This window comes from Sparus aurata, chromosome 7 (genome assembly GCF_900880675.1).
Source record: "Sparus aurata chromosome 7, fSpaAur1.1, whole genome shotgun sequence".
Lineage (NCBI taxonomy): Eukaryota > Metazoa > Chordata > Actinopteri > Spariformes > Sparidae > Sparus > Sparus aurata.
The window spans coordinates 29795324-29821527 of record NC_044193.1 but is presented as its reverse complement, the minus strand read 5'-3'; the positions used below and the strand labels follow the sequence as shown (position 1 = coordinate 29821527).

Genomic DNA, 26204 nt, shown 5'->3' with positions numbered 1-26204 from the left:
AGGCCCATTCCCAATGCCCCCCTAAAGACTAAAGTCCTGGACTTGCACATCACCTGGTATGTGTTTGAGTGGGAAAAGCAGCAAAATATATAATGATAAATACAAAAAACCATGAGTACACACAGCAGAAACATACTGAGTCAGAGGCCACAGGGAAACAGTTTTGATCATGCTTCAATAGCATACAGCTTTTTTGTTCTTTAAACGCAATGGTTAAAGTAGAGAATCAGTTCTAGAAGAAGGTAAAGGTAAGGTGCTTAGGTAAAGATTGAGATTTGTTGGCGTTACATGAAAGAAAACAATCATGATTTAAAACATTTTTGCTTAAGAAACAAAAAACAGTGCATATAGAAACTGATGCTCAAGCGCGCCCTTGTCTGGATGATCTTTAAAAAACAAACAATTTTGGGTTCCTCCTGGTAAACTATGGTTACACCAATGTTACAACACATTGAGCTGTGGGTAATTCCCTCAGGCAACGCTCAGATTTATGGATAGTAAGCTTAAAGGGCTCAAAATGTCCTCATGCACTTGCTGATTTGATAGAGGGACAGCATTGGCAGACTTACTGGGAAAATGCCTTAAAGTCAGTGAGTCTGTGAGTGTGGACATTGGGATTGGGGAGGAGAGTCAGGTGACTGGGATAACTAGACAAAGTCTGAGGGCCTCTGGTGGAAAGGTGACCTGATGAAGGTTCAGGGGGGATTGAAACATCTTCATTAAACTTCTGTGGCCCGGAGTAAGTGTTCAGGCCATACCATCTTTTCATTTTCAAATAGTCCTGCACCTACATTATTTGTGTGTGACCAGCCTACTCTTCTTCACTTCTCTTCCTTTTTAATAAGTGTGTCATTTTCCCTTCTGTTCTGTCACAGGTTCTTAATTTCTTCCCTTCTATGTATCCCTGTCAGGTTTTCATTTTATCCATGCAGTTTCAGTCCATTGTTTCTGTCTTTTGCTAAACCACTGCTCACTTTTTGTTGTCACTGTCCTTGGTGCTTGCATATGCAGAACTGTATAAAGTGTCTCTACTTGAGAACAAACTACAGCTGTGCGTTACAGTGAACTTGCTGTTTACTTTCATGTTTGTATTACAGGATAATACTGTTCCACAGAAATGTTGATAATTATGGATTCCAGCCATTCCTGGGCCTCACCTTGCACAACCTGCACTGACTCCTGACGTTGTGCTTTCCAGCTGCTCCTCTGTGCTGCTGGCTCTCGGTTTCTCCCTCTCACAACCCAGTACCAGAGTACTGACTATTGCTGGTATATCCCTTTCAATCTAATGTCCCTCTCCTAAAAAAACATTCTCTGTGAAACATCCATTTTAATAGTAGCTCATCAACAGGCCCAAACATCACATCAGACCTTAGCACACACACATACATCAACCCTTTGCAAAGGAGACTGTCCTCATAGCAGGCGGCTGCTGGTTGGGGATATATGATATGTATCAGTTGACTTGGCTGGCACCACATAATAAGCTTGGCGACGGAGATTGTCAACAGCTCTTGATAATTCCCATGGTAAAAATCCTGTCAGTGATGAGCTATCCCTCTATCTTCCCCCCAGGAAACAAGACAGGGCTGCATGTTATGAGAGGGAAAGATCATTTACCCTCTCATAGCAAAATCATACTCTGCCTGCGCTGGCACTTTCATATGGGAAAGAGCAGCATGGGTAAAGAGAACCACTTGCACAATGAAAAACCACAAACAATTACAAGGGCTCATCACGGACTGGAAAAAAACTGTCACGCTGTGTGAACTTTATGTGAGATTCACAGAGCTTTTAATAATAAGGGTCCTGACAGGTGACATTTTACACTTTGCATTATGAGGTTCAGCAATTGAAATTTCAGTCTAATTTGTGTTACTTAAGGAGTATGTAACTGCCAGACTCCTCTATAGCGAAGCCGTCAACAGACAGTGAGTTTATGTGCAAATGTACTGTTTTGACTTTTACTGTAGACAACCCTTCCCTAGACTTGACAACACCACCTGTAGCAGGTTCTTTGAAGTGAGAAAGTCTTAACTCCATCGAGCGCATCCTGAACACTGGTGTCCCCAAGGGGTGTGTGTGTAGCCCGCTCAAGTCCCTTCGTGCCACAAGTCTGATCTTAGAACAGATTTTAATAATGCCGTTAAAAAGGTGAATTCTCTGTTGCCCTCGCTTTAAGAGAGCCGCCGTTTTTACATCAAACTTTACATCAAACCTTTTTTCACCAAAAAGGGGTACCTGGATATTAGTATGATGTGAAAGCACTTTGATTTTAGGGTAAACTGTCCCTTTAACTTTGAGTTACAGCCTCTGTCTTGCTGCCAGGTGAAAAGTGATGGAAGATTCCATGAGAATTCAATAAAGAATGTTTAAAGTCCACGTTTATGTGACTTGTCATGTTTTCTTTTCACTATCCATCAAACGATAGTAAGTAAGTATTTCACCCTGTAAACAACACTGTTATATGTACGTGCTTTTATGTCCTTGCTTGCTTGCCCTCAGGTGGTGACTTTCAAGGTAAAGTTCACTTCCATGAGCAAAGTTTCCATTCAAAACGTGTTCAAAAAAATGGGCCGCAGGAAATTCAACACTTTGAAGCACAGCGGAATTTATGACTAATGTTTCCGTCGAAGAACAGTAGGCCTCGCTCAGGTAGGACTGGGTGGGGTCCTGCACCGTGGAAGAGTCTTACCTGCTCCCGTGTTCCCCGAGCAAGTGGTGCAAGCTGCCGGTGTCACTTTGGGCTCCTCCTCCTCCTCCTTCCGCCGGCCTGAACCCGCTACTGTACCGCCTCAGCCCCAGACACCGAGCTCATTCAGGTGGTGCAGCCGCTGCGAGACCGCGTGTGTACGGGAGAGAGAGAGAGAGAGAGAGAGAGAGAGAGAGAGAGGGGAAGACACCCACTTTGTCGGTGTGTGTGAGTGTGTGTCTGTCTGTGTGTGTGAGAGACAGGAGTCAGCAGACTACAGAGCAGGTGAGCGCCCCATCTTACCCTTCCGTCTCTGCTAACATTTAACTCAAAAACACACCGCAGTGAAATCACATAACGCAAAACCATTATTGTAACGTTGAATATGTTAACATTTTTCACAGGATATCCTGCTGTCTTTAAAGTAGGCTATACACGTTATCATAGCAGTCTTTCCCCCCACGATACTACCGTATTATTGTTATTGGGACTCAGAATGTGAGTTTTAACAGTCTTTAGCCACTTTGATGTTTTTTTTATGCTAGGCTAATTTATCTTTTGCACTGTTAGCTTGCTGTTACCTCTGTTTAGCAGACCTTTTATAACAAAGTTAAAAGTTAAAATGTCTGTGGGTGAACTTCACAGCTTTGCTCATTTGCCACATTTTTATAAAAATATTTAGCCACAATCTTAACAGTAGTAATGAGCTGGTTCATTATTTGGATAAAACAGTAGCAGTCGGGTTTGAATGTTGTTAACATTGTCCAGCAGATTTGGCTCACCTGACAGCAGTTCTAGCATGCCACAGCCCTGCACATGTGATTCAGCTGTGTCTTGTCCTTATGAGCTTTGACTCTGTTCAGAGTGCCACTGGTTGAGTCACTAGGTTTAGCCTAGCTTTTTTGTGTTTTTATTTGTGGGCCTGAAGCAACAATGACAACCTTAAATCAGACCTTAAAGGGCAATATGTAACTTTTTTGAACCTTGAAATAACAGCACCGAAATAATGTCACTTGTTTCTGCACTATGTGACTTCAGTGAGAGTTCACAGCGTTGCATACATGTTTACTTCGAGATACAAGGTTTCAACACATACCATTGTTCTGGCGTAATGAGTTTTGTTTTAGTTAGCACCAACTAAGTCTGATGAATTGTTACAGACCTGGAATTTGTATGTGTTGCACTGAGAAACTGTGGTGGGCGTCAAATCACACAAAATGCCAAATGTGTATTTGGTATAATTTTGTGAGACTGCGTGTAGTTTGGAATCGAATCACGACACAATATGAATGGACTTAACAGTGAAATAGGAGACATTGTGGTCCAGTTGTTAAACCTTTTTAATGACTATTTAAAAGGATTTGCATATTTATATTAGGGCTTAACACAATGCAAAAGAAGTCATATTGCAGTTGTTGTGACTGATATAACGATTGCAATATAAGTTGAGACAGATCGGTAATCAATTTGGGGCTGATGTCTATAACGATAATAGGGATATGTATAATAGTAATATAATAGAAACAAGTTCCGAGATATATTTATTGACTGACATAAACTAATGGTTTTCCCATCAACCCTTATCAGACAACATATGCGCCAATCTTTATATTTCAATCAGGAGAGACTCCTATTGTTTTGAGTAAACAGGAAGATTTATGGCCGTGTATACAAAGAGAATGAGAAAGTCATTGGCGGTTAGACTTCATCATGATGAAGTAATGTTTGTGGAGCTGATGAAGCTGTGCGTAGAACAGGAAACTCCCTGATGGAATCAAGACACTGGTGGTGGTGATGGAGGAAGAAGGATCCTGGAGGTTTGACAAGGGGGTGGGCTGATTCTGGCGAGTGGGCCACTGGATGAAGAGCTGGGGGAGGATGGGGTGGAGGAGATGTAGAAAGCCTGAAATGACAGCTGACAGCAAAGAGGAGAGTGGTGTCAAGTTTGACAGCAGAGACATGATTGGCTAATAGTGTTCGCAGGTAGAATCTGCTTGTTTAAATGGAGAGAGAGTACGTGAAGAAACGCCCATGTCATGTGAATGGAGGGAGCAGGGAGAAAGGTGATTGTAAAGATGGCCTTCCTGGTTGAACTTCTACTGAGCCTCATATCTGTAACAGGTCAATATGGGCCAATAATATCAGGCTACCCATGTATCAGTTGATCTCTAAGTATAAGTCACTACTAGTAATTTTTACATTTACGAATGATGATGGTGTGATTTTTGCTGGGGACTGTACCAATGAAGCATTTGTCATGGATGTATGTGTGTGTGACCAGTTCACTTACGGCTGCAAGACAGATTTCGGACACTGTTGCACACATTCCTACAAGATTAACCAGTAGCACAGATTAATGGAGTACTCAGGTTAGATTTGACCTTCTCAAATGCTATGAATGATGTTACATTGTTTTTGCTGTAGATGAATTACAACCAGCATCATAAACACAGTGTTTTTTTTGTTTCTTCAACTCTTGTTACCTGAAGTTAACACTATGTACTGATATGTAAGTGTAACCGCGGAAAACTTGTCCTCCTACTTGTACTTATGGGTGAGGGGCATTCCAAGACAAGTAAACAGCTTTTACATTTGCAAATGCTTCCCATTTCCATGATTTCAATGAATGCCATATTGCCAATTCATTTCTTTTCACCAGCCAGTCAAGATATTTATGCATGTGTATGTGTGGAGGTATGTGTTCCCATGGCCCTTGTAGACTTAGTCTAGCTTTAATCAGCTCAAGGACCTGGCCTCTCGCCCTGCTGCTCAGATCTACCCTCACCCTGAAGGGTTAAGAGGATCCACGAGTCGCTCAGACCCAAACTGACAGAATTTGCCATGTGGGAGAGAGGGACACTGGCTGCTTGTGCTCTCTGTCAGTCGGCTATAGATTGAACAATATATTGGCTTTGATTGATGATAACATTATGGTGAAATACACAAATACAGGCATAACGTACAGAAAAATCCTTCTTTGTAATTCTGTGTTGGATTGTATGTCATAAAACATTTTGACCTCCCTCCTCCTTATGTGGATGACAAATCTTTGTATTTCTTTTAATTGGCATGGGCGTGAGTAGATAATGACAGAGTCAACATTTGTTGGTGAACTGCTCCTTTAAATAGTTTCAAGCTTTGTTGGCTCCAGTGTTCCCCTGGAGGATAGGAAAAACACACTTCAAACCGAGAGTGTCCCTCACATTACCTGGGAAATGGTTGTTGGTAATGTAGGATTTAGGCATTTATTACAAAGCAAAAACAACTGCTTCGGTTCTTTGAATATCTGTGAGTGCTCAGCTGCTGTAACAATAGAGGTACTACTGTTTCTGTTGAAGTTCTCAAATGCATCTTTGTTTTAAAAGGAGAAGGATTGATTGAACTGTAATTTCACTAATGATTTGGTCTAAGTAGATATGCAAACGAGTGCTTCTTTGTAAATGTGGTGTGTGTATACCTCTGAGTTTGGAAAATCTATCAGTCTAGAGGCTTTTCCAAAGACCTTCTCCCTGTGTCTTTGATATCTGAGCCTGTCAGGTCCTCTGCAGGCTTAGACTCTCATAATCATGTCCCCTGATTTAAATCAACCCTTGTTTGCAGCACACTGACAAGAGGGACTGATTACAGCTACGCCTCTTTTTCCTGTCTCCTTTGCTGCCTTCTTCCTGTCTAAATGTTTGTTTAAAGGAGATTTGGTAAAGATTTGATTGCCTTTTGTTTAATTAATTGGTTATAAAGTATCCATTTGCAATGTGGTTGGAGCTTTTATGAAAATAAAACCTCAGATATTATATTTTTGTGTTAAGATATAATATTTAACATTTCTGAATTAAAATTCCCAAAAATTGTGAGAGCTTTGTTTGAATATTTCATTGAGTTTAGTATTGACAACATCCAAGATGTTTCAATGTTCAAACCCAGAGAAATCTGAAATGTTATTTGTAGGTAATGCATTTCATTTGGTGCCTGGTGCTAAAATCACCAGGAGAGAGTCAGACTGTGAGAAAGAAAGTCAGTGAAAAATACATAACATAACATGAATAAAACTTTAAAACCTTTCATTGTCCATGAACATTTCTGCCTGAGCCATGAAGATAGATTTTATCAGAAATGGTGGTTGTTTAACAATGAAGACATAAACTCTCATGAACCCATGCTATTTACGTCTTTTGTTTTGTTTGTAGTGTAGTGACAAAATTATACACATTGCTTTTAATTATTGACAAAAGTTGGTCATTTTCTGTTGAGTTACCAAACAAGCATCTTATATAGTATATAGCTAGGGGTTGTTATTGGTGACCATATTTCAGCCTGTCGCACAAATGCACTCGAAAGCAACATCAGTTAGTGGCCTTACAACTGCATCTGACGCTTGGTAGTAACACCCAAATCATCTGTGAGAAAAATTAAGGTAGAATGCTTTGCATTGAAATCTACGGAAGAGGATTAGGGCCACATGTGAATTTTTTTTTTAGTTCTGACTTTAAAGTCAGAATTCTGAGAAAAAAGTCAGAATTCTGAGAAAAAAGTCAGAATTCTGAGATTAAAGTCAGAATTCTGACTTTAATCTCAGAAAAGATTAAAGCACAACCTCACATGTGTGACTGTACAGTTATTTTTTTATTGTGACATACTGTATTAACACAATGGACCTAAAATCACAAAAAAAACCATAAAATCAGAGTAGAAAAAGTTAGATTTTTTTACTGTGAAAACCACAAATATGTTTAACAAACCTTTTTTTTTTTTTTTTTTTTACTTATAATGCAAATATAAATTGTTGTTTGCTAAATTTGTGCATACATTTAAAACATTTACAAAGTTATATGTAACTATTTACATTTAAATGCAGGCAATGCTCAGGTCTGCCTGTGCTCCTTAAGAGCTGGACTGCCTGCTCCACATTCAGCTTCTCCTCATTGTTCTGACTCATTAAACAAAAAACCGACTCCACTACACACTAAACACACTACACCAAACACTACATAACACACTAACTACACACTCCAAACACACTAAATGTCACAAATCTCGCAACTCTCAATATCGCTGTCTCTATACCGACCGTCGTTGCATGTCAATCATCCGCCTAGGTCCCTCCCACAACTTCCTGTTCCTCAACAACCAAACTTGCTGCTCGGACACTTTCTTGACAAAAGCCAGTTTTTACCGTTTCTTCCTGCACCAGACACAAAGCAAACATGACGGCAATGTTCGCGAAAAAGTGTGGCGTACATTATTTACCCTAGGTCCGGTTTTGGACGTGCCAATGCGTCAGGTCCGTCGCCTCGGGAGGTGGGCCGTGTAGCTAGCGGCCAGCAGCTAGCTGCTAGCTAGCGGCTAGCTACACACGAACATCCACAGATTCCAATTCCACTTTGTTGTCTGCGCGTCTCCGGATCTCCTCAGACCCGAACAGACTCGGTCCGGACTCGTTTAATCTCATTAATCCACAGCAGTCAGTTTAGATGCACAGAACAGAACAGAACGGGACCTAACCGCCGACAAAATCCCGGTCCAGCTCGCACCACTGCAGGTATAAATCCGCTTGTTTCTTCAGGTATGTCGTGGGCTTGAGCTCTGCAGTGATTGGCTCTTGTGCGCACGTGGCCATGGTGTGCAGTGATTGGCTCTGGTGCGCACGTGACTGTGGTGGCTCCGGTGGACATTGCTTGGCGGAATTTGTGAAGCATTTATGAAATAATTTATTCACAGTATCATTGCAGTCCAAGCAAATGCTTAGATGCACACCACTGAACCACACAGCAGCCATGTTGAAAGTCTCAGGTCAGTGTGATCCTGATCCGCAGAGATATTTGACTAACAGAAACACACACACACACACACACACACACACACACACACAGACAGACAGAGATTCCGTGCTGTTATAGAGAGATGTTCTTAAATGGGGACTAAATTATGATATATCTCCCATATAATTGAGATAAAAATGCATTACATCATATTTTCATAAAACCCCAACTTCTGTATGTCTTTCTCATTCTCTGTTATGTTTTGTGCATAAGAGTGGCTGTAAACCTTGGCTTTCATTTTACAACATCTAAACACAAAAACTTAAGGACAAGAAAGCATGTTTGACTGTTTCCTCCTACAGTCTGATTAGCTGCAATCGGTATTAAATGAAAATCTCTTTCTGTGTGTACATGTGCACACTGAAGGGAAATTTACACTGGAAATGGCTGATGAGGTACAAGGGACATCACTGATTGTCTCATCAGTAACAGGAAATGGAATTTCCTTTTAAGTGTTACTGAATACAACTGCAAAATAGATATCTAACCTTTATGTAAGCATGAAAATTCTCAAAGCACTGATTGCTGGTCTGCTTTTTGGATTACTTAGTGACACATTATCTTTATTTGTTTTAAGTGCAAATTTTTCACATCATAGTACGTTTCTTTGACCTCTGAGGCAGCCCTCGTGTCCTTGTTTGACAGCTGTAACATGATACATTATGATGTGAAGACCATAGTCTCATATGTTAAACTTCACCAATTTTACACATTTAAGTGTGTTTACAGGTCTCAGATAGTATTACTGTGTATGTAAGAAAAGTAGCATAAACCCTAGCGTGGCTCCAAAGGGAGTTAAATGTATTTGGATTTAGTCTTCCAGTGAAGTCTCTCAGTGGCTTAGTTGTGTTGTGGGTAGTGTGTGGACCAGGTTTTGAAAAGCAGTCCACTGGAAAGTGCTATGGAAAGTTTAAAAAGAAATGTTTGTAAATCGATACAGAAGAACCAGAGCCATCACCCTTTTAGTCTATTCACTCTGCTTCCATTTCAAAACCTGGCACCTACAATACCCAGAAGGCCAGTGAGTGACATCACTGGAAGAACATATCAGATTAAATGCAGCTTCCTCTGGGGCCACAAAAGGCTTTATACTTTATATCTAGGCTTTACATTTATCTTATTGAAATAAAATACAGATCAATTTAATAAATATTATCTCATGAATTTAATCAAGAAAACTGATTTAAACAACACTTCATTTGCAGAGAGGTTCACTAACTCAGATGTTATAGAAATGGTTTCCTGGAGTGTGGCCTTGACTAAAGCTCTGTCTGGCTAATCTGCACTGTAATGTCTTCCTCCACAGAATTTAATGCTGAGCCACAACCTCAAAATTGTCCTGCTCACCTCCACCTCTCACCCGCTGATTCTCTGGCTTTCTAGTCCAAACATGAATGTGGTGATTGTGTTGGTTAGTGTTTGCCTGCACTGAATCTAACCACCTTAAAGACTCTTCACTGGCTACTGTCTGGTCATGCCCTCAAATGAGCTTTTTGTCAGTGTCTCGGGTGTGTCCTTCTTTAGTTAAATCTGATGTAGTAAAATTTCTTTGGTAAATCACTGAACACCCTGAATAGCAACACTGATTTAAGAAATCTGTTTGGCTGAGAATAACATGAGCAAAAATCAAACAGTAATGCTTGTGAATGAAAGGGAAAGCACATCCTCTTTCTGCTGTCCATGGGTACATAGGTGGTGTGGATCAAAGGCTGGCTACACCCAGCAATACATAGTTTAGGGTTTGCTTTATCTGAGTTCATGGTCAATGACAATCTGCAGTGCATCTTGCAGTGAGAGATTTAACCCTCTCTCTATTGAGATCCATCTTTGATGATAATCCGTCTTTCACTGTAATATGAATGAAGTAAATCTCTAGACAGTATTATGAGATTTACCTTGGCTCCACAGTGTGTAGTAGATTAGGAAGTTGTTCCTTGTTTGACACTACTTTTAAATTAAATATCATACTTGAAGATGTGCCTGGGTGGTCTGTTTCTATCAAATCAAGCAGATGGTTGTTGACTTGAAGATAATACATTGTTTGTAATTTATTGTTGTAGATGATAAGTGTTTCTTTAGAGATTCTAAAATCTATTACAGTATAACAGAGCTACCTTCTTACCCATCAGAGCCCCATTAAGAGTCTTAACAGCCTCAATGTTTCACTAAACAGTTTTCCTTCAAGTTGTGTTGTTTTCACCATTCTTTCCATGCAATTGTAAAGCAAACAGTGCTATGAACTCTATACATAACATATATGTCTTAGGGCATTGTTTACCTTGATGGTACTTTGATCCAGATCATTTCATAAAGCCTGTGCAATTATCACCCAGTCCAAATTAAGGAGTCACATTCATTGTGGCTTCAAGGTGTGTTACAGTGATATATGATTGCTTTGACTAATTATTTGCACTGAACTGCAGATGTGCCGACATGAATCAAGAGTATTAAGGGCTGTCAAAATTGCTCCAAATTTACGTTCAAATATTCGCTTTAAAAAAATACTTAGGTTCGAACTAGGGGTGTCAACGTCTACACGTGTAAACGGGTACACGGATAACAAATCATAACTGTTTAGAAAAATAAATAACCGTTTACACGTCTTTTTTTCTTCCTCCTCCTCCTCCTCGTTCATTTCTCATCAATATATATGGTATTCATGGTTTCCCCTACATGTAATTGACTGTGGCGCACTGCCACGGCAAAATAAAAGCCGCCACACCTTAAAAATTCAGGCATAAATAAATCCAGTGGAAATATTTTACCGTCGTCTTCCACCGCAGTCTTTGACGTTAACTAGCATGTTGGATATTTAGCTTGATAACTGGCTAGAGGATTAAAATGTTCACTTAGAGCAGAGTCCTGCACGGTTCATCGCATCCGACCCGTTTTCCGACAGTAGCACAGATTACATTGCGTACCAAAGCCGACCCGCTATAAATTGATACCGACGGCCGAAGGAAAATTGGACGGACGCAATTTTTTAAAGTGAAAGTAAGATAATGTTGCCTGAAAGCTTCAGATAATAACATTAACTAACTGTACACTTAAATGTTCCCACTAGCGCAGTTATCCGCATACATAATAGATGAATGGGGCACAATGTTACGTTGATATATAAAAAAATTAATTAAAAAAAATCCCGCAGCCACAGCCAGTGTCGCGTCACGTCACTTCAAGTTGACTGTGGGACACAATGGCGGCGGTCAACAAGCGGAGCACTGTGTGTTTTTTTAACAAACTGCCAGTGGAAATCAAGTTGAGTGGAGGCTATGTCAGGCAAAGTTGGCTTACAACAACAGCACGGGATCCATGCTTAACCACCTGCGATGGAAACACCCGAACAAGTTGGAGGGAGAGACTGCTGCTGGCATCGGTGCTACCACAACTGCGATAGAAGAAATCATAAATCTCCGACGTGTAACCGGGTACACGTCGGTTAGAAGCCCCGTTTACACGTGTAGAAAAAATTGTAAACGATGACACCCCTAGTTCGAACCATTTGAATATTTATATTAGCGCATTATGTCAATAACAGGACAAACTAATACAACAAGACATATCTACTTGTATAGGTTTTTTCGGGATACGGTACTAATTCTTGACAAAACTCTCTGAAGCCTGTGCCATCAACTAAACTGATCAGTCTCACGTCCTTGCATATGTACGAAGCAAGTTTCTTTATGCGCGCCTTTTGTCATGCTGCAGACAAAGAGCTTGCGGAGGGCGGTGAAAAATACGAGTCGAGACATGGGTGTTTAGTTGGAGTTCAGACATCATGGCATGCTCATTTTCAAGATGTGCCCTCATGTTGCTAGTGGTTGAACGGTAAGCTAACTGTAGCTTACACAACTTGCATACACCATTATATCGAGGCTCCTTATTTTTGCCCTCTATTGACCAAAATCCGAAGTATTTCCAAACAGGGCTTTTTAGGTTGCTTGGAGTCCAAACCACTCTCTCTGCTGCCAAGTTGAGCTCTGAACTTTCTGCCATTTCGCTTTTCTCTCTGCCATCTGCATCTGCCACGGTTTTTGTCGCATCTCACTTTCAGCAGTGAGTGATGCTGTGCAAGTGCGACTCCTGTGACCTGTTCCTGACCCGTCATGCAGTGCGCCCACTTGCAAAGCAGCCACTGATGTGTTTTTTTCCACAGTCAAATATTAATTTTCACAATAGAATCTCTGTTTTTTTTTAAATATTCGAATATATATTAGAATTTAGATTATTCGTTGACAGCCCTAGTATGGCTACAGCGGGATGTTCTCTTAATCAAAGATAAGTTTTAAACCAGGAGTCTGGTCTTCTTGTTACTTGAGTGCACTTAACCTCCTGCTTGATGCACACTGCAGGTATATTTTTGTCTCTTGCTATGTCCTTACTCAAACATATCCAGAAGGGCGCTGCATGGAACAAGTTGAATTCATGCATTTACTGAAATAATTTTTTTATGAGAGCACTGTTTCCCACACTAATTGGTGGCGGTGTGCCACAGAATCAACACCGACTGCCATATATTCAATTTTTATTTTTACGTTCTATTATTATTCTTTTTTGAACTCTATTTAAAAATGCAGCTCATCCGTTCAGCTGCATTTCCCCATGAGCAAACTTCCTCCATGAGTTCATCTGAATGATCTGATCCCATTAAATTACCAATCCGGCTTTGTTTTATAATACTTTAGCAACAGAGTATCAAGCTGCAGCCTTTGGCAGAGTGTTCGGTAGCTCAGCCCGTCATTTGATGTGTACATAGTCAGACAAGCACAGAGTCAGGCTTATCATGTTATTGAGTTCAAGGATATGGGAGCCTGGGATTGTTTGGACTAGTCTCTCAAGATTTCTTGCCTTTGTCTGACCCTCTCAAAGACGTTATAGTGGTTGCACTGAAATTTCTGCAGGTTTCCTCTTATCTTGTTGTCGTGATTGTGTCTGTGTGTGTGTGTGTGTGTGTGTGTGTGTGTGTGTGTGCGTGCGTGCGTGCATGTGTGTGTTTGCATCAGAGGTTATGCCCCATATTTGAGATGAAATGTTAGCATTTTCATAAAAAACATGGAACTGCCTACCTCTATATTTTGATAGCCAGAAATGATGCAATTTATAACATCAAAAACTGTTCAAGTGAATAGTTAATGGTAAATTAAGTTACATTGCAAAAAGGAAATCACAGTATCTATGAAGTCAGGGTAGAGTTAATGCTATTGTTTGTTTCTTGCATGTTGTGTAAGGTTTTAAGAGCTCAATTATTTAATTCATTAACCCTGACAGAACAGTGACTGTGAAGTAGAACAATAATTAATATGATTATAGCAATTGAACTTGTAAGGAATGTTAAACACAAAGTAAATACTTGAAAACATTTACTTCAGAGACTTCCGGTTATGGCGGCTCAGTTAATGGTCGGGTCAATTCGGTCCTCTGGTATATTTTAAGATTTAATTACGAGTAAGGCCCTTTTAACAGTCTCTGTGAAACAGACGCTCACCAGGGGACACGATGTCGACGACGAGAACCCGTGGGCCAGGAAACCATGAAAAGAAACCGACCAACAACTCAAAAGACTCTAAAGTGTTGACCTCAGATAGCAACGAGCTAGAGCTAAAGCTAGCAGTGGCTGCTAACAACACGTTACATGCATCAGATCCACCCTCTTGGTTCTCCGCCGAAATGGAAAAGTTTGCGGCAACAATTCAAACCTCCATTACAACTTGACTACACCAAGTGGACGCCGCACTGGAAAAGATGAGTGAAGCCATTCACACCACAAACACGAAAATCACCGCATTGGAAGGCAAAGTGCTCTGAATATGAGACCACCGCTGTGGACCTGCAGAGCTGGACAGAGCTGGAGCAGCGACAGCAAAAAGAAATGACGGAGCTCAGAGACAAACTTGACGACTATGAAAACAGACAGCGCCGCCAAAACCTAAGAGTTGTGGGATTCCCGTTGGGAGTAGAAGGGGCTAACGCCGTGGACTTTCTGGAGAAATGGCTACTGGAGACTCTGGGACATTGCAGCCCGATAGAGATAGAGAGAGCCCACCGCGCTCTGCAGAGACGCCCGAGCGTGCAGGGAGCACCCAGGGCCTTCGTTCTCAAACTTCTTCGCTACAGGGATGTGACCCGGATACTAGACGCCGCCCGCAAAAGAGGAGAGCTACAGTATGGCAACTCCAGGATTATGATATTTCCCGACCTCTCGCCCATGCTACATCAAAAGAGAATGGCCTTCACCCCCCTGAAAAAACAGCTCCGGCAAGCCGGAGTGAAGTACAGGATGCTGTACCCGGCCATACTCAGAGTGGACATGCGATCGGGAGGGACGAAGTCGTTTGACTCAGCGGAGACGGCTTCCTCGTTCCTGCAGAGAGAATACCCGGAGATATTCTCATCACATTAAACGGGACACGCATGGTATCTATACAGGAGACACATAGAGCCCAATAGCACCCAAAGCTACTATTGATTTTTAAGGGGACTATTTATCAGGTTATGTTTTATTGGTGCTTATTTGAAACATATTTGAAAGACCACGTTGCTGGGCTGAGCCCTGGTCTCGGAGTTAACTGATTTCTCAAGCTGTGCATAAGTTACCTTATAATAGACAAGTCCCTCTCTTTCTTTATTTTACATATTCGGCTGGCAGCTGGGCTATTATGCTACCCTCTTTGTTATACTCTCTATATTGTTCTAATTCTAAACTTAATTATAAGCAAGGAGTATATTGGGCAGAATAGTTTGTCACTTGGTTCAGATTAAATGTCAACAATCAAAAGGTTTGGTTTCATGTTAATCCATCCTCTGCCTCTAATTGTCAGGGTTTACTCTGAGACTTATATGTATCAATACTGGAGAACTGATGACAGTCTAAATATGTTCGCACCATCACCGTTCCATCACCGCACAAGTTCAGTGTAGGTAAGAAGACCTCAGTAGGAAATGAGGTCAATGTGATAGGGGTTAGTTACTACTGGTTTATTCAAGTGCTTTTTGCTTTGTTGTTGTTTTTTTCTCTTTTGTTTGTTTTTTTTGTTTGTTTTTACGTTTTTTGTTTTTTCGTTACACTCTACTCGCAACAGTCTGGTGTGTTGACTCTGCTGTATATATTTACAGTCAATGCAATTCCCATATTAATATCACTTAAATAATGACAAACCTTAGTTTATATGTTCACCTTAGTCAACATATATGCACCTAATTATGATGATCCTCAGTTTTTCCAGGACGTTTTTTTTAATCTGCCAAACCCCCCTGGCAAAACTTTCATTGGTGGGGATTTCAATCTAGTACTTGATCCTATCTTAGACAGGTCTTCAGCAAAACAAACGACTCTAACGCAAGCAGCAAAAGCATTAAAAACAGAACTCAGAAATTCTGGCCTCTGTGATATATGGCGTATGCAGAATCAATTAGCAAGGGAATACTCTTTTTACTCTCCAACCCACAACAGCTATTCAAAAATTGATCTCTTCTTGGTCGCTTTGGCTAAACTCATGCAATCCCCCCTTGTGAATATTTAGCAAGAACTATCTCTGACCATTCAGGGCTTCTGATCACGATCCCTTCCACTGAGTCATCCGGTTCTCTCAAAAGGTGGCGTTTCAGCTCTTATCTACTCAATGATCCTGAATTTATAGAGTTTGTTAATAAACACTTGGACCTTTTCTTTGAGATAAATCAGAACTTGGCCTCATCTGATATTGTCTGGGAATCAATGAAAGCCTATATAAGAGGTCAAATCATATCATACACATCTAGTAAATGCAAAAAATATAACTCAAAGGTGGAATCTCTAGAAAAGGAAATAAAACAACTTGAGGGTCAACATGTAACATCACGCAGCACAGAAATCAGACAAAAACTCAGGTCAAAGCAATTAGAATATAACCCTATAACTACCCAGAAAATAGAGAATGCAATGAGAAGGACAAAGGAAAGATTCTATGAACAGGGAGATAAAGCTGGCAGACTTCTTGCCTGGCAGATTCGTCGGGAAGAAGCCCAAAGAGAAATACATATTTGGAAATCAGGTTCTAATACAATCACCAAACCGAAAGAAATAAATGACATGTTTAAAAGATTTTATGAAGTACTTTACCCTAGGTAACTCTACCCAAGGTAACTTCCCCGAAAAAAACAAAACTTTTCTAGATAAATTTGACCTTAATAAGCTTAATGAGGGAGCTAAGGAGAGTTTGGAGGGAGCTATTAAAAAAAATGAAATATCAGAAGCCATCTCCAAAATCAGGTCAGGGAAATCCCCCGGTTTGGATGGCTTTCCCATCGAATTCTTTAAGACTTTCCTCCCTAAACTGCTTAACCCTTTGCTACTGATGTATAATCATGCTATTGAAAACAGTAAACTGCCAGAATCTCTAGAATTGGCACTAATTACGGTTCTACCTAAACCAGGGAAGGACCCGAAATTATGCAGTTCATACAGACCGATTTCACTCCTATCTACGAACTATAAAATATTCTCTAAAATACTATCTCTACGATTAGAAAAACACATCCTGGATTTAATACACTTAGACCAAACTGGATTTATCCAGAATCGCTCTCCATTTGACAATGTCAGAAGGTTTTTCAACGTCATACATGCCTCTGAAGCAGATAACTCTCCAACAATTGCTGTGTCTTTAGATGCAGAGAAAGCTTTCGACCATCTAGAATGGCCCTATCTTTTTGATGTAATGAATAGAATGAATTTTGGCCCCACTTTTATCAAATTGGTTCAGATTCTATACAGATGCCCAGTAGCTTAAATTCAAACAAATGATATTTCCTCCAAAATGACCCTCTCACGCTCCACAAGACGGTTTCTCGCCCTTGCTATTCGCACTGGCGATAGAACCATTAGCAACAGCATTAAGATCCCACCCATTAATTAAAGGGAAACAGATGGAGGGTACCACTCACAAAATTTCGTTATATGCGGACGACATCCTAATTTATTTGACAGAACCGGAATCGTCAATACCCACATTATTAGAAACATTAACTGAATATGGTGCTATCTCTGTCTGGATAAGATAAATCTTAATAAGAGTGTTGTCATGCCACTTAACACAGCTGGGACTAAAATATCGAGACATAACATACCCTTTCAATGGTGCGCTGAGAAACTAACATATCTGGGCCTTCAGATTCCCAATATGTGTTTGAAGGCGTTCTCTCTGAACTATTTACCGTTATTAAAAAAAACTGAAACGGAGCTAAACAGGTGGATGAACCTTCCTCTGTCTTTGGTGGGTCGAATCAGTTGCATCAAAATGAATGTTCTGCCGAAATTTCTCTTTTTGTTTCAGATGCTACCCACTGTAGTACACAAATACTTTTTTAAACAGCTGCACTCAGCTGTATCTAGGTTTATATGGAAGGGCAAAATTCCCAGAATAAGGCTAAAAATCCTTCAGGGAACACCTCAGGAAGGTGGACTGAAACTCCCTAACTTTGAAACCTATTACTGGGCAGCACAGTGTCTGGGTATGGAAAGCAAATTTACAACAACCCCCCTCTTGGGTACAGATGGAACAGCATGATATGTGTTTTGCGTCAATCCCATATGTTCCTTCACTCAAACAACTCTGCATGCTGACAACAAATCCATCCTTAAAACACACTTATAGACTGTGGTCTGATTTACGTAAAAAGACCCGAAGTAATCAACCCCTGTATGACCTTACTCCCTTCCATGCAAACCCTTTTCTACCAAAGGCCCTAAAAGATGGCATTACTCAAGTATGGTTCGCAAAGGGCGCTAGAACATTTGGGGACTTATACAAAAATGGGGTCCTAGAGTCATTTGAAGATCTTACAGCTAAATACAGCCTTGATAAGAAGCATTTCTTCAAATTCCTGCAACTCGAGCACTATATTCGAACGGAACAGGGGGGCAGACTTCTACCAGTCACAAAACAGCCCTTAGATGTTATATTGAGTAATAAAAAAGAACTCAAGGGGTTTATATCTGTGTAGGTGTGTACACTGGCATTAACAGTCTGTTAGAAAAAGAGCGGCTGAAGGTTAGGGAAAAATGGGAGGCCGACTTGTTTCGTAATTTTGAAGATGCTGAGTGGACTGAACTATGTGAAATGGCCCAACGCTTTTCTTACAATAGTACAATACAGTACAATATGTATTAACCCAGTACAATTTGATACATAGGGTCTATCACACCCCTGAAAGACTACACAATATAAGTCAGACAATCTCTCAATACTGCCCAAGGTGCAAATCCCAAGTTGGCTCTCTTCTTCAAATGTTCTGGTCGTGTCCACAACTGTCCAGCTACTGGGAAAAGCTGCTTAGAACTATATCCAAGATAGCTAAAACATATATTCCATCCGAACCAAGGTGAACTCTATTAGGGGACAAGTCGATGCTTTCTGTAAGGGGCAACTAAATCAGATTCATAAGAATAGCTTTGATAATAGCCAATAATGCATAGCTCTTAAATGAAAGAGTGAACCCTTCTTTGGCTATTCTATGTTATGATCCTGTTGTACTGTAATTTGTATTTAAGTATATTTCTGTAGATATATGCATACCAGTAATGGGAAATGGGGGGGAGGGAACGGGAGGGGGGTTTGGGTTGAAAAACATGTCCACATTGAGCTACTGAAACACTTGTTTTGAATATGGAAAATCCAATAAACAGAATGTTAAAAAAAAAAACCAAAAAAAAAAACCCATTTACTTCAAAAATGCATTTGTGTGATGATCGAACATGACTGTGAGCAGACATTGTTAACACATTGCGAGTCTGTGTGTCCCTAATGGCAAAATGTGATACCGGTAACATAGCATCCGAAAAACAAAAATAATCAGACCGCAGAACTTTATTATATTAAATATTATACAAAGCTAATTCACACCTCGACAAAATCTACACCCTGTCATTTATCCACATATAGTTTGTTGACCTCAACAACCCGACTGCATTTTAACGTGAACTTGCAACTTGTTAACTAATTAACGAAGGCCTAGCAATCGTTTGTTTGTTTAAGGTTCAGGTCGGGTCACCAACATTAACACACTGACAGTATTCTATTCAGAACATAGAATATTTTTAGACGACTTTTTAATGTGTGATTGTGTACAGGTGTTCACAAGATACCAACCTTTTGTGAATATCGCCACGCATTAACTTCCACTGATGATCTCGTTTTCATGGAGACAGATGTGGCGTGCACGGAGGGGAGGGGCTGTGTGTGTGTGTATGTGTGTTTTTGGGTGAGATTCGTGAGTGAAAGAGAGATGCAGGGAGAACAGGGAAAGGAAATGCAGCTGAATGAATATGCTGCGTTTTTAAATAGCGTAAAAAAAACAGCCCAAAAAACAAAACGCAATATGTGGCGGTCAGTGTTGATTTTGTGGCGCACTGCCACAAATTAGTCAATATATGGGAAAAACTACATGAATATTGAAGTACTCATGAAATGATTTAGTAATGGCTAGTTAGTACTCAGGGGTCACAATGTCACTGCATTCACTGATAACCATCCACCATAACACCTTATGATTGTACATTGTATCATTGTTATCCTTGACCATCAAAACATATATGGAGACATGATGTGACATGATATGATGCAAAATACATCACTCAGGAGTTGGGGAAAGTAAAATATTTGTAAAGGCTAACCTGGTACAATGTGATCCTCCTCTAAATTATATTACTTTTACAGTAGTTTATTTACTAAACATCTGGATACCTGCCTGCTCGTGAAGTTTATCATCACTGAATATATGAGGATGTACTTGCAGTATTACTTTTCAGGATATTTTGAAATCATTCATTTCTCAGGTTTTACTTTTCAGTCTTGGGATTAGGACTGCAGCTATCGAATATCTTTAGAATTGAGTATTCTACCGATTATCCCATCGATTAATCGAGTAATCTACTAAAAGTAATTTTGCATTATTAAACAACAATACCAAACTAGAACTGCAAGCAGTTATGAACGGGGGCCAAGCCCCCCCGCGCGACTCTGACCCCATGCACCGCAGAGCCCACGGAAGTTGGCCCCAAAGGATGACGGGCTCGAGGCAAAAGTGAGGACACAGGCCAACATCTGAGCCGTGGTATTCGCTGTAATGGAAAGTGCACCCAAAGTGCAAAATGCTGAATGTGTGCCGATTTGGATTTGTTGTACTAAATCACGCCCACATTGACCAGTCATGACCACCTTCAAGATATGGCCTCAGGATTGGCCCTACATCATACCGACCAAATTTCTTAAAAATCAGTATAGCCGTTCAGGAGATATGAACTTCCCATATTTCTAGCACCCCCTAGTGGCCAAAATTCGCCAAAGTCGGATCATCGCTTCCCAGTGTCATGGTTACCAAGGATCTCAAATGTGGTGTTAATAGCATTTAGTTTGACTGAGATATCAAACACTTTCCATTTTTATAGCTAGCTACAAAACTTTGTACGTTGATAATCAGTGCATTTTTTGACCGAGCAAAATTCTGTATGTTCCAAGTTTCACGCAGATCGGACAAATTCCCAAGGAGGAGTTCGAAAAAGTAGGTTTCGCATATGTGGCGATTTAGCAAACAAATTGTGCAGCAGAAGTGGGCGTGTCCTATGTCAGAAAACCCAGCTCTATTCAGGGAAGATATAGATATAAGGTTTGCAAATGTGTTATTTATAATGTGGAAGTTACAGGCAAAAACGCGATTGCATCTATTATAGCACCACCGAGTGGAGTACATGTGCAATTTTTGGTATGGACGAACTGTGTCCTATTCTGTATGTACCATATAAATTTCAAAGCTCTCAGCATAATAGTTTGGCTGAAATTAATGTTTGTTGTTTATCTTGTAATAAGCCACGCCCACATTGACCAGTCATGACCACCTTCAAGATATGGCGTCAGGACTGGCCCTACATCTTACGGACCAAATGTCGCAAAAATCGGTATAGTCGTTCAAAAGATATAAACTTCCCATATTTTTAGCGCCCACTAGTGGCTAAAATTCGTAAAATTAGGCTTATCCCTTCCCAGTCTCATGGCAACCAAGGATCTCAAATTTGGTGTTAATCGCATTTAGTTTGACCGAGATATCAAAGAGTTTACATCTTTATAGCTAGCTACAGAAATTTGTTCGTTAATAATTTACGCATTTTTTGACTGAGCAAAAATCTTTTGATAACTTTAGATCAGGTCCAGCTGAAGAGTGTACATGGCAAGTTTCACGCAGATCGGACAAAATCCCAAGGAGGAGTTCGAAAAAGTAGGTTTTCCAGTTTTTGCGAAAAAACTTTCTCGGCGCAAGTGGGCGTGGCCAATCGCAAAGTGATTCAGCTCTATTCAGGGAATCTGGGGATACTAGGTTTTTGAATGTGCGACATACTGTGTGGGAGTTATCGGCAAAAAAGCATTGGCCTGGGTTATAGCGCCCCCTGCAGGTGGATATATGTAGTTTTTTGTGTCTGAGATATTCGCAGGAGTCTGGACTAACCCTCCAAATTGCACCACCCTCCCTTGCACGGTTTTGCCTGCAGCACCACTTTTAGCCGGAGAAAAAAAAAATAAAAAAATCTTTACAATTACAATAGGGTTCCTAGGACCAGCGGTGCTAGGAACCCTATTGTAATTGTAAAGATTTTTTTATTTTTTTTTTGCTTGCATACGTGTTCCCTCAGCCCCTCGGGCTTGGCCCCCTAATAATGCCGAAAATGACAGGCATGTTAAATAAACCAAGCAATACATACAGGTATTTATTCCAACTATTCCCAACACGGGGAGTAAGGGTGCGTGAGGGAGAGAGACGAAATGAGTGTGTGTGTGTGTTTTAAGTGTGTGTTAAGAGTGTGTGTGTGTGTGTGTGTGTGTGTGTAAAGGAGTTATTTGGTGTAGGCTATCACTCTCTTGCAATTTAACACAAATTAGTTTCCACATCTTAACATAATATCTAGTCATACCAACATCAGGCTACAGCCTCCACAAATACCTACGCTCTAACTAGCGATGCTAGGCTATGTTAAATTAGCTAACATCAGTGTTTATGTTAGCTTGTGTCGACGACGCTTGGCGAGCTGGTGTTAACAACTGGATGCTTTCTGTTCAGATGTTGAATCATTGTTGACGTGCTGTTGTGGTTTTCCAGTTCTGCTTTGCAGTACACACGTTGCACTTTGTTATCTTCATTCTTAAGTGTGAAATGATCCCAAACTTTTGACATTCTCCGTCTTTTACAGACGGCTTCTTGGCTCTCCGCCATCACGCTAACTCAATTCTGAGCGTAGTGGGGTGTGTCCGCAATAACAGTCCGTGTGGAAAAATTATCCCTGAGCTAAGCAGGCCACGTAACGCGGGTGATAGAAATTAAATGAAGCCTCAAGGCAGAGATTTTGCTGCAACCATTTTTTGTAATCAAATTATTCGAGTTACTCGAATAATGTCTGCACAAAGGTCACTTCTGTCTGGTCAATTTCCTTAACACCCATATTTATTATCTGTATTTAAAATATACGTAAAAAAAAACAAACAAAAACAAAACAAAACAAAAAAATGCTGTTAATTTTGCACTATATCATGTAAATATGTATATATGTCTATTTATTTCTTCCCCTTTTAATTTTTTTGCTTATTTTTGCTATTGTTTCTATTCTTGTAATATGTTTCTGTTTTTGTAATTTTCTCTCGCTGCTGTGACAAACAAATTTCCCCATCTGCGGGACATTAAAGGATTTCTGATTCTGATTCTGATTCTGATTGATTCACTCAGTTGTCTCAGTCAGAAGTGAAAATGAAATTAGCAAGTACAAAAGACAGTGAATGAGAGTGCAGTTATGGAAATGACTTCCGAATGCTACCAGTCAATGAAGGTCTAATTGCAACTTGTGCATTGAGCTATAGAAGCTAAGATTTGCACCTCTCTGTGTCCCTCTTCAGCAGAGGTCAGAGGTCACATCACCAGAGAGCTGTGAATGTGTGGCTGCTTTGTTCTCTCCTTCAGTTTTTTTTATTTGTCTAGCCTAAATTACACACATGCATGCACATAACCCACACATATCTAACATGGCACAAACACGCCCCCTCCACTCCTTTCTTTTTCTCCTCTGTAGTCATAGCACCAGTTGTTTCAACCTTTTACATTTCTGAATAGAGCTGGCCTCCAGTACCCCAAGCTGATGCTTCAACCAAGTTGATTTCTAACAACTCTTATTGTTTAGTCTAAATGGTGTTGACAAGTATAAAACAGGAGCAAATTCCCTGATGAATCCCAGTCTAATTGTTAGTGAATTTCCTGAAGTCTCTGCTAGTTGCCTGGCAGTTGTTCAGAACAAATAAATTGTTTAGATAGATAGATAGATAGATGGATCTTTATTCTTTATTTATTTATTAAAAAAGAAATTGTTTGGCTCATGGCGTGTCTTAAAATGACAAATAGTTGTTTTTATACTTAGGTTTGTGTGTGAATTTAACAAACAAGACATACAATGTTAATAATTGAGCTGTAGAGGTGCTGGTTCCATCTGTTGGCCAGCTTCTCTTGCTAAGAGCAATGGAAGTGGTGGTGCATGGTCGTGCGATGGAGTGGGCGGTGGTGGTGCTGCTCTGAGGTACTGTGGCTTAGTTTACCACAGAGAGCTCTCCGTCACTGTCACTATCACCGACACTGTCACTGTAACTGTCTCTCCATCTTTCCTCATCATTTTCTCCAGCATGTTCTCTACTTTTTCCATCCACAATTATCTCTCTTCCTCTGTTAACTCTCTTTCTCTCTTTTTTTCTGTCTCTCTCTCTCTCTCTGGCCTCCTCCCTGTCTCTCTCACCCTTCACTCTCACCCAGTGTCCAGAAGAAAGGGGTGGTGCATTCCAAAAGCCTGGAGACCATTCCCCTCTTTCAGCCAGTGGCCCACAGAGTGACAGAGAAATTAGAATAAGAATAGCTGCCCATTCACCCCAGTGCCCCAGTGACGAGCTGGAGGGAGCGAGGGAGGGCGAAATAGAGGGAGCCGGAGGGCGGACGGGAATAAAGGGGGGTCCCGCACACACTCTGCGTTCCCATTGGCCGGCGGCGTTCCCTCTGTTTTTACATTGCTGCCGTCAGTTGTGCTTTCAAGTTTGTTTTACACATTCTGGCGCACATACAGACCACACATGTGCATGCACGCGTAAATATACACATTGGGGTCCAGGGCCTGAACACGTGCACACTCGGATGCAGGAATCTACACACACATGCACACTGTCAGACTGAATTGGCCTGCAGAGACAGTGTGAGCACGCAGTGCAGAGGAGAGTGAGGTGACCTGTGGCTGTGTGAGTATGAAGCTACAGTCAGTTATTGCTAATGATGCATCGATAATGTTGTGGGTTGATTGTTTTCTTAGTGCTTTACATATTAGTTTAATATCACCTGACGTACTCGATATTTTTATGTTTGTTTTGTGGATTATTCTTGTTGTGAAGATTTTAGTGTAAAATGTGACTTTTTGTTTTTACCGCCTCTGTAGGTCATTGTTTAACTTGTTAAACTTGTTTAATGATAGCTTGTAAATTGTAACAATAGTGTAGTAGTTTAACGGTGCAGCAGGCAATTTTTCATTTTCTTAAAAAAGGAGCTTGTGGAGTATTATACAGGGAATTCAAATCAAACAATAATTGTTGCCTCTGAAGATCATAATTGCTCACCTTTATGTCTCTGGGTCTATTTTAGATCTCATTAAGTGTAAAATAAATTGTTGCATTGTAATCTTCTTGCTTTAAATTAGTTGCAAAGAGGCTTTACAATACTTTAGAGGTCTCCACACTCAAACACAGATTTGATGCTGCATGCCCACTATTAAGCAGGGCTGTAGTGGAGAAGCCATCTTGTCTTATCTGAACTACTCTGTTGCGAGTCCACAAGGGCACAGGTGGATGGAAAAATTTACTTATATTCTCTACCTCCAAACCTATATGAAGTGTCTCCCACTTGACCAGCTCTTGAGTTTCCCCCAGCACACAGACTTTAAAATGTGATGGCTTTACAGATTTTTAAATCTTTTTTTTTGGCTAGAGGAAAGTTTTGCAAATATAAAACCTCCATGAATCATACATTTCTAATAGCAAGAGTCATAATTGACCCACTTTGCAGCTAGAGGTGTTCTGTTTTACAGACAACAACTATATATAATGAATGGGGAATATATAAGCAATGGAGTTTATATTCAAGCTAACTTAAGCCATCAGGTCTAAGTGCTATATCATAGGCAACTGGACTTGTTTCAATTTCTTGAAGTTCAGTTGCCTACCAGGATGACTATGAACCTTCAACATCAGGTTACATTCAACCAACATTTCTTAAGCTAAAAAAAACATCCTTGTTTTTAGCCTTGTGACGTTGCACTTTTACCTTAGGACAAGTCAGTGTGGGTTGGGCATGTCTTAACAGTGTAATCTAAAACTAGCAAGGACCGCAAGTAAAACACATTTTGTATGAATAGTGATAAAGTGAAAGGTATTGTCGTCCCTCATACCTGGAGTTAATATTAGCATACAGCAGCTGCTTTAAGAAAACAAATAGCTTGTTATGGTTGCAGTCAAAGACTTAATACACATAAATCCATTGAAGTGAATGTTGAGATGTTGGAGGGTCCCTTCCTGGTGCTTCAGCCCTTGACAGTGTCAGTGTGGGGCCACGTCAACCTCTCACTGCTAAGCTGAATGTGAAAAAAAAGGTGAAAACCT

At 40.4% G+C, this 26204-nt stretch overlaps 1 protein-coding gene across 2 annotated transcripts in view; it reads left to right on the top strand.

The window, feature by feature from the left end:
• The first annotated feature begins 2910 nt into the window (after positions 1 to 2910).
• Positions 2911 to 26204, top strand: part of lamb2l (laminin, beta 2-like) — a 67183-nt gene continuing 43889 nt past the window's right edge. Inside the window, exon 1 of one of the 2 annotated variants that reach the window (XM_030423624.1) lies at positions 2911 to 2977. The gene's annotated coding sequence lies outside the window, so the exon portion shown is untranslated. Of the gene's footprint in view, positions 2978 to 24527; positions 24795 to 26204 lie in introns of those variants that run through there. The other variant, XM_030423623.1, reaches the window with a different exon arrangement.